The 10,475-nt window shown below is 42.8% G+C and overlaps 1 protein-coding gene across 3 annotated transcripts in view; it reads left to right on the top strand.

Moving 5' to 3' along the window:
• The window catches only part of LOC307170726 (protein NLRC3-like), a 148,618-nt gene that overhangs the window by 133,085 nt on the left and 5,058 nt on the right, over positions 1-10,475 (top strand). The window lies entirely within an intron of this gene.

The following is a 10,475-nucleotide window of genomic DNA, read 5'->3' on the forward strand; positions in this document are numbered from 1 at the left end:
CAGAGAATATTTGTTTTCGTTTTGAATCCGATAATTTAAAAGTACACACTTAAATGTTTATAAAGGTGTATGGCTCATAAATGTGTGACAAGTATTCGCTGAGTTTTGTTTCAGTTTATAGACGTGCTCAAGAAAAAAAAGTTCACCGCGACGGAGAGGCAGATCGCACACACTGTTTATTTTCTTTATTTTACAAAAGCACAATGTTTTGATTTGATTGGAAGTGGACACATACAAAAGTAGAAATACCACAGATTCTTTTTTTATATTTCTTTTTTCTGTATGACCATAAATGACGGAGAAATTTAAGTTTATAGTGCTACAATGTGGAGAAAATCCAGCAAAACGCGCCGGCGCGTTTGTCGACCTCAGAGGGTTAATAAAACAACAAAAGAGAAAATCACTCACTACTCTTGACTGAATTAAGATTTTTTTTTTGCAGTGAACCGCTCCTGCAGGAACTCCAGCACTGTACCAACTGGGCAGTTAACTGGGTCCAACCGACGGTCACTACACCAGGAAGTGAAAACTCTCCACTTCAGGGCATAAAGTTAAAGTGTAGAATGGTCTCTACAACCTCAGTTGAGAGACCTGACTCTATGAGCTGGGCCCCCTCAGAGGCCAAGCCCACAGCTTCCACAGTTCTGGTCGGGGGTGAAATATCGAGCCCGCCGCTTGGGACAGAAGGTCCCTCCTGACGGGTAGCTCCAGGGGAGGCCCGTCGAGGAGAGACACGAGATCGGGGAACCATACTCTGCCCGGCCAGCGCGGGGCTACAAGAAGTAGGTGAAGAGACGCTCGACTCTCGAGACGCAAACAGATCCACTTGTGCTTGGCCAAACACCCTCCATATCTGCTCCACCACCTCGGGGTGGAGCCTCCATTCCCCTGGCCTCAGCCTCTGTCTCGACAGAATGTCTGCTCCTAAATTCTGGTCCCCAGGGATGTAAGCTGCTCTGAGCGACAACAGCTTGTCCTGGGACCACAAGAGGATATGGCGTGCCAGCTTTCATAATGGGCGTGAGCGCAAACCCCCTTGATGATTTATGTAGGCGACTACCGATGTGTTGTCTGTGTGAACTAAAACATGGTGTCCCCTGAGATCTGTGAGAAAATGCTTGAGAGCTAGAAATACAGCCAACATCTCCAGGCTGTTGATGTGCCATGATAGATGATGGCCTCTCCACAGACCCTGAGTTGAACGACCCTGTAGGATCGCTCCCCAACCCGTGAGGGAAGCATCCGTCGTTAGCATCTTGCGACGACAAGCAGCTCCCAGCACGGGACCTTGGGACAGGAACCAAGGTTTCTTCCACATAACCAGGGCACGTAAGCAGCGCCGCGTGACCCTGATTTTGTGAAACGGGTTGCCCCTCGTGCAGTAGTCCAAAAGGTATCACGTTGGAAGCTGCTGCCATAAGGTCCAACAGTCTCTGAAACTGTTTGACAGTGAGTGACTGGCCTAGCTTTATACTCTGCTGCAAGGATGGACTCTATGCATGGCAGAGACAGGCGTGCCTGCATCGACACTGAATCCCAAACTACACCCAGAAAAGTGGTCCTCTGAAGTGGAGTAAGAACACTCTTCTTGGCGTTTAGCTGTAACCCCAACTCTTTCATGTGTGCGAGAACGACATCTCAATGCCGAACCGCCAACTGATGCGACTGAGCTAAAATCAACCAATCGTCGATGTAGTTCATGATGCAAATACCCTGAAGGTGCAGGGGCGCCAGAGCTGCATCCACACATTTGGTGAAAGTGCGGGGTGATAAAGCTAGGGCGAATGGAAGAACTCGATATTGGTAAGCTTTGCCCCCGAAAGCAAACCTCAGGAACTTCCTGTGATACGAACGGATGGAAACATGGAAATACACATCCTTGAGATCTATCGTGACAAACCAGTCCTCGGACCTGATCTGTGGCACGATCTGTCTCAATGTTAACATCATGAACTTCATAACTGACTCGTTTAGAACTCGAAGATCCAGAATGGGATGCAATCCTCTGTCCTTTTTTGGAACTATGAGGTACCGACTGTAAAACCCGGCTTCCCTGTTGGAGGGAGGTACATATTCTATGGCCCCTTTCTCTAACAGAGTGTTCACTTCTTGTTCCATAACCAGAACCTGCTCGGGGGGCACCACTGTGGATAAGACCCCCATAAACCGGGGTGGGCGTGACCCAAAATGTATTTGATACCCTTTTTCTATGGTCTGCAGGCCATGCTGTCAAAGATCATACTAGAGGTACCAGCCTCTCGAGACTGGCTTCTGGATTTTGTTGTCGTTGAGTAGTCAGTCCATCGCCCTGTAACGGAGGACCGGCAGGGAACGACTGAACGGACTGCTCTAAATCCCTCCTCAGAGGGGGCGGGCATCCCGAGGCCACTACTTCTCCGGGTGGTCCTTGAGATATGTGCTCGCCGGAGACTGCTGCGCCCTGAAACACCAGAGGTGGCAGGGTTGGCAGAACGGTCCCCTGAGGGCACCGAAGAGAGACGGGCACCATAAAAAGAGGTGCTAACTGCTCTACTTTCTGGGGGGGACTACCCTCATTGGCCTGAATCCTCGGGCGTCAGGACCTTTTTGCACCAGCTATCTTGGCGATAATAACGGTCCGCAGATCCGTTTTAGCCCTCGAAGGCTGGTGTTGCGAGCGCCCTCCGTGTCCCTGAGATCTCTGAGGGGAAGCACGGGAGGCAACGCTCTGCTTTTGAGTGGCACGATATGAAGAGCTACTTTTAGATATTTGAGGCTGCTCACGCTCAGCAGCCTGCTGATGAGAACAGCGGGGGAGGAGTTTCTGTAAAGCAGCTGCCTGCTTTGATGCCTCTTGAAATTTCTCAACAGCAGTATTAACTGCACCGCAGAAGAGACCAGACATAGAAAGAGGCGAATCCATCAGAAATTTTTTCTCCTTTTCTTTAATATTGCTGAGGTTGAGCTACAGATGCCTCTCAGTCGCCACCAGGGCTGCCATAGACCGGCCGATTGATTTTGCCGTCTCCTTGGTGGCTCTGAGAGACAAATCTGTTGCTTGCCGAAGTTCACATACCACCTCAGGACCAATACCCCCATCATCAGAGCCCTGCATAGATGAAGTTGACGACTCGCGATCTTCGCAGTAGTGAACGCGCCAGAGAGAAAGGCGCATTTCATACAGATTACACAAGCAGCAGTCTGTTTTCTTTCGTTTTGAATTGTTCTGTTTAAAAGAAGACATTTCAAGCTTTCTATATACGTCTCAGATCTGTCAGGCAAGTAGGCTACCTTATCACTGAGTTTCGGTTCCTTTATGAGACAATCTCCAGGTTCACGCACCAGCGCCTCCGTGTCGTGACTATCTATTGTCTGCTATAATATGTTATAGGCTAGTGTTTATTCCAATGTAGCCTAGGCTATATTCAAGTAATGAATCCTTAACTTTGAAATATGTATGATAAAATGTATACTTTAGTTTTTACAAAGAAAGATTACACTTGAATTGTTGGTGTAATTGTAAATTGTATAATAAAAAATATATATATTTACAAGGTAGATGTAAACAAACTATTAAAAGGTAAATATAAGCCTTTTCTTTAAATAACTTTTATTGTGTTTTATTAGTGACAAATTTGGGTAGAGGATACATATTCCAAAACTGAAAATACAGTATGAGAATTAACTGCACAATTACTAGACATGTTTTCCTTGGATATTATAGGCCAATTTGCAAGCACAATTTGTGAAAAAAAATAAAAATAATTGAGATTCTTCCAACTGTTGCTCTTGTGGCTCAGTGACACACCTGAATGAATGGCTCATTAAGTATGCGGGCCCCATTGTCTCCTCAGGTGCGAACCACTAAATATGCATGATGGTGTTGGATCGTTGACGCCCACTCGCATATTGCCTTTACAAACAGAAAGTGTTTTGCAAAATTTAAATCAATGTATTGTGTTATGTGAATGATTAGGCAGGATGATTTTCACATCATTTTGAAGAAAAAACTCTAGTCGACAATTCATTAGTCAAAAGTCTTATTGACACATATTTAGTATGTGTTTTGTGGCCTTATTTCAGAAACTTTAGTTTTTAGTTTTTTCAATAACCATGCATAAACATTATTCTCTCAAAAATGCAAACATGTACATTCATGTTGCTCACATATTATGGTAGCCACGTTTGTGCTAAATAGAGTGTAATTACACCTTTGCCATTAATATGTATATAAGCTACTGAAAAAAGCACAAATGTCAGGGCATGTCAGGGACCCCAAAAACACCTTAGACCCCAGAGGGTTAAAGGAGTATGGATATATTAACAGTTTCAATATATTGGTATTAAATGAATTTTCTGAGAATTTATATTTCAAGTTTTTACTGCAAATGTCACGTCCATAACGCTGGAATTGACATCACTTGATTACACATTGTATTACCTTGTTATGATATAGTGACCCATACAATGTGCCAAACATATTTTCCTTACCTTGTCATTCAAGGCCAGGGCACTTTTTGTACAACCAACGTTGTGCTGAACTGCTGCAGTGGCGGCCAGCAGCTCGTGAGTTTTTTTTTTTTTTTTTTTTAAGGCAGTAGAATGTTCTGGAACTTTTGCGCGCTTCCACATCCCGCGAAACTACGGATCTCCCAGGAACATTCATTATATATTACTGCGTACATTTATCCGTGTCAGAGTTCTGAGTAGTAGCCTACCTAGATGCACATGGCATGCGTGAGCGGTGCACGATCATGGTCGACTTACAACGAGATTAACCTGTTAAGCTGCAACGCCACTTTTGAAAAATCCCCAGAAATGACATACCCAAACTGAAACAGATACAGTTCATGAACCCTTTGTACTAAAAGCACAAGTATGATCTCGTTTGAAAGCTGACACCTGGCAGTTTATTGTAAATGTAGAATTAATTATTGTCGTAATGACAAAAATTGTTATAAATAGCTTCAAAGTTTTGTAAAGTTATTAGAAATTATTTTTTATGAAACATCTTCATGAAAATAAAATTGAAGTTGGCACTGGAGCAATCTAGAAATGCACTACAGCTAAAGCCACATGTCTAAACATTTTATGTTTAAAATCTGAAGATAATAAGCCCAAAACTCTGTATTTAGTTAAATGTTTTTCAAGACCATGTCATGTGACTAACAGTTAGGGCTAGCTAGCATGTTAGCTTAGCACACCATCAATACACGACAATATATGAGATTAAAACCATGTTTATGCTCAAAACGTACTTTATAACTCAAGCCGAAATGTTTTAAATAATCTTCTGTGATCTAATTTAGCTTCAGATAAAAAAATCAGACAGAAAATATATTATTTGATAGTATTATGCACAATGATGAAGTCTATATAGATTAGCATTACATTATAAATATAATCTATTATTGTGAAAATACCTGGCATGGCTTGAAGAACACAGGCAAATCAGATATCATTGCAATCATGTTTATTGTCTTCAAAACATCTGTATCTGCATTTTACAGCGCGAACTCTGTAGCTTTGTGTGTGTTCGAGGCTTCCTGGAATGTCACATGATCATGGCTCTTCTTCATGTTTCATATATGGACTATATTACTGTGCATATAGCGCCCTCAGGCTGTTGGTATGAATTGAAAACACTGTGAATTAGAATACCAAACGCTCATAAAGATTACATTGACGCATTTGGGTATAAATTCAATAAATATTATTCCTGTCTATAGAAATATGATGTAAATCTAAAAGAATCTATCAATATTTCTCCAAATCTGCACATTTTTGAGCTAAAGCCCTGAGGGACGTTGTTTTGTGTATCGCTGTCATGACGACAGCACGGGAGTTTATTATGAATGGGAGCGGCTGACGCGCATAATTCATATTAAAGGTATCGACTCATTTTTTCATTTCATAACTCCTGACACAAATTAAGACATAACTGTCACTATGAGTTTCTCAGAATACAATAGTGGTCAAATACTGAAACTTGAGTCTTATATCTTTTTAATGATGTATAGTTTGTCAAGGTATAACATTAAATCTGATAGTAATTTTGAATTAAATAAATAAAAAACGCTTCAGTGCGCCGACGCACTGGTGAAGCTTAACAGGTTAAGCAGCTGAACAAGAATACGGCCGTGTTCCGATTGTTCTCATCTCAGCTCCGCCGAGACAAAATAGACATGACATTTCAAAAATCTTTCATTTATTGTCAGAAATGTGTTTTCAAAAGCATCACTTTCATAAAATTTTGTGTGACATAATTTCCAGTAGGCAGCTGACTGCAAACAGGCACATCAGGACACAAACGAGCAGGCTTATGTGCCGGGGCTGAGCCCCGGCCCAATTTTACCACTGCTCCCCACAATATCTAGCTTGTCCAATGTACTTTTTTCTTTAAAACATAAACCTCTTTCACAGCACCACTCAGCTCTTCTGACGATGATCATTCATTCCACTTCAGGGTCTCCTCTCTGCACTAACGTCTGCACACTCCCACGCGAACATTTGCCTATGTTTTCCTGTTGCCGAGCCCCGCCTTGATGCAGTGATTGACAGGGCGGGACGGGGCGGGGACGTGATTGGCTCGGAATGCATTTTCAATTTATGATAACGTTGTTTTGTCAAAGACCACATCCAGATCGAATTCAGAACAATGATCAAAACACAGATGGAGTAGATCGAGTCCTTCAACACCCCTAATGCTTGTACGGGCCTATAGCTCATCGTGAATCAACATTTAATTCAGTAACATTAGGCAGTTTTGATTTATATGCTGTTTAATGTTGGTGATCGCGTTATTTCACATATGCATATGATTTCATATGAGATCCCTTGTTTCTGAATCGTCTTTGTGTTTTGTTCAGGAGATTCAGAACTGTTTCAGAAGATGTGTAATGGTGTGGAAAGAGTTAATAATGAAAGTCATAATGTAATCACATTACTTGGTGTTCTTCTAATGCAGTATGTCCTTCTTTTTTTTTCGGACCACAGAAGGAGACTTAAAATAAAATATCCCGCTCACGCTCATCCACATAATGGGAGTGAATAGCGACCAGAATCAAGCTTAAAAAAAGATCCAAAAGTATCACAGAAAGGTCACATGTGACGTGTCTTATATTCCCAAGTGTTCTAGGGGTATATGATACTGTTTGATGAAAAACAAATCGAAATTTAATTTGTTACTTAATGAAAATCCTGACATTGGCTTTTGGTATTTTGTGCAGACTGTGCATTCATGAGACACGATTAGCATCGCAGTTCACTCCGCCTTATCCAGAAGTTAGATGTGTGCTTGGTTTCATAGTGTCTCGCTCCGTCAGAGCCAGTCGTCAACGGCCGGTAACTCAGAGGGTTCCCCTGACCACTGAAATAAAAGGTGTTGAAATCCCAGGACACACTGGAAAGGAGTAATGCCAGTGGAGGGTTTCTGAAGGGAATTTGAGCATATTCTTCCCAGGGTAAGAAGCGGCTCTAGTCCGACTAATTCTGCTGACACTATATTCTAAGAAACCTTGTGAGTTCTTGTTTTAGGCATTCGGTATGGCCGTTCGATTGTGGGTGATATCCTGATGTGAGGTTTATATTTACATTGGCGAAAGAAGGTTGTCCAGACCTGAGATATGAACTGGAAACCCCTGATCTGAGACAATATCTTCAGGTAGTCGATAATAGCGAAACACGTAGTGGAAGTGATATTCTGCTGTTTCGAAAGCGGTCGGGAGCTTGGGTAGAGGTATTAATTGACGTGCTTTAGAAAAATGACCAATGACTGTTAATATAATGGTGTTACCCTGGGAGGCCAGGAATTCAGTGAAAAAAATCAATAGCAATGTGTGACCAATGTCATCGAGGAATGGGTAGTGGCTGTAGAAGGCATGAGGTGGGTTGTCCAAAAAAAAATGCTGTGTGCCATATCAGAAAACTGAATATTTAGCGTTGTCAGGCTTTTATTTGTGCTTAATGGATGAAACAACAGCTCACTCTGGTTTATGTCTGCTATAAATTTGACCTGCCACAGTTTTCGACACTGCTGATGCTTTGAATCTTTTTCCGAAACAATCAAAGAAAAGCTTCAAAGATTCAAGAAGCTTTGTTTCTCCATCCCTAGTACTCACCCTCGGAGTATATTGTTGTGTTGGTCAAGTTGGGCAGTTTGCTCTCAGATGTCCTGCTTGACTGCAATACAGACACAGATGATCCCTGATGCAGTGTTCTTGCTCCTCTGTGGACAGACGAGTTCAGCCTGCATGGGTTCAGTGTCATCCATAGGGAAGTTTGCTTAGTGAAGAGGGTTAGAGAATCTGTTTGTTCTCCAAGAGCGAATGAGATAGTCAATACGGATCGATGAATTGATCAGTTGTGAGAAAAATGCTCAGAAATGTTAGCCATGGCAAAACAAGACTTTACACTTAGCCTAATGTGCTCAGAGCTTAAATTGTCCATGAAACAGGGAACAGGTGTTTGTGCAATCAGTCCAGGTATGCGAGTTCTGGGATTTGTAGTCAATACTCAGTTAATACTGTTAATACTCAGATGAGGGAGACCTCCTGTGGCAGACGGGAGGATTTTCGAAGGTAGTGTTTGTAACAATCTAGAAGTACAGTGATCAGTTCAGGTGCAAAGATGCACAGATACTGAGATGATCAGTTCAGGTGCAGAGATGCAGAGATGCAGAGATGATCAGTTCAGGTGCAGAGATGCACAGATGCAGAGATGATCAGTTCAGGTGCAGAGATGCACAGATACATAGATGATCAGTTCAGGTGCAGAGATGCACAGATACACAGATGATCAGTTCAGGTGCAGAGATGCACAGATGCAGAGATGATCAGTTCAGGTGCAGAGATGCACAGATACAGAGATGATCAGTTCAGGTGCAGAGATGCACAGATACAGAGACCATCAGTTCAGATACAGAGATGCACAGATACAGAGATCATCAGTTAAGGTGCAGAGATGCACAGATGCAGAGATGATCAGTTCAGGTGCAGAGATGCACAGATACAGAGACCATCAGTTCAGATACAGAGATGCACAGATACAGAGATCATCAGTTCAGGTGCAGAGATGCACAGATACAGAGATCATCAGTTCAGGAGCAGAGATGCACAGATACAGAGATCATCAGTTCAGGTGCAGAGATGCACAGATACAGAGATCATCAGTTCAGGTGCAAAGATGCACAGATACAGAGATGATCAGTTCAGGTGTAGAGATGCACAGATACAGATATCATCAGTTCAGATACAGAGATGCACAGATACAGAGATCACCAGTTCAGGTGCAGAGATATACAGATACAGAGATCACCAGTTAAGGTGTAGAGATGCACAGATACAGAGATGATCAGTTCAGGTGCAGAGATGCACAGATACAGAGTTCACCAGTTCAGGTGTAGAGATGCACAGATACAGAGATCATCAGTTCAGGTGCAGAGATGCACAGATACACAGATGGTCAGTTCAGGTGCAGAGATGCACAGATACAGAGATCACCAGTTCAGGTGTAGAGATGCAAAGATACAGAGATGATCAGTTCAGGTGCAGAGATGCACAGATACAGAGATGATCAGTTCAGGTGCAGAGATGCACAGATACAGAGACCATCAGTTCAGATACAGAGATGCACAGATACAGAGATCATCAGTTCAGGTGCAGAGATGCACAGATACAGAGATCATCAGTTCAGGTGCAGAGATGAACAGATACAGAGATCACCAGTTCAGGTGCAGAGATGCACAGATACAGAGATCACCAGTTCAGGTGCAGAGATATACAGATACAGAGATCACAGTTCAGGTGTAGAGATGCACAGATACAGAGATGATCAGTTCAGGTGCAGAGATGCACAGATACAGAGACCATCAGTTCAGATACAGAGATGCACAGATACAGAGATGATCAGTTCAGGTGCCGAGATGAACAGATACAGAGATCACCAGTTCAGGTGCAGATATGCACAGATACAGAGATCACCAGTTCAGGTGCAGAGATATACAGATACATAGATCACCAGTTCAGGTGTAGAGATGCACAGATACAGAGATGATCAGTTCAGGTGCAGAGATGCACAGATACAGAGATCACCAGTTCAGGTGTAGAGATGCACAGATACAGAGATGATCAGTTCAGGTGCAGAGATGCAAAGATACAGAGATCACCAGTTCAGGTGCAGAGATGCACAGATACAGAGACCATCAGTTCAGATACAGAGATGCACAGATACAGAGATGATCAGTTCAGGTGCAGAGATATACAGATACAGAGATCACCAGTTCAGGTGTAGAGATGCACAGATACAGAGATAATCAGTTCAGGTGCAGAGATGCACAGATGCAGAGATCATCAGTTCAGGTGCAGAGATGCACAGATACAGAGATGATCAGTTCAGGTGCAGAGATGAACAGATACAGAGATCACCAGTTCAGGTGTAGAGATGCACAGATACAGAGATCATCAGTTCAGGTGCAGAGATGCACAGATACAGAGATG

This window comes from Squalius cephalus, assembly GCF_949319135.1.
Source record: "Squalius cephalus genome assembly, chromosome: 1".
NCBI lineage: Eukaryota > Metazoa > Chordata > Actinopteri > Cypriniformes > Leuciscidae > Squalius > Squalius cephalus.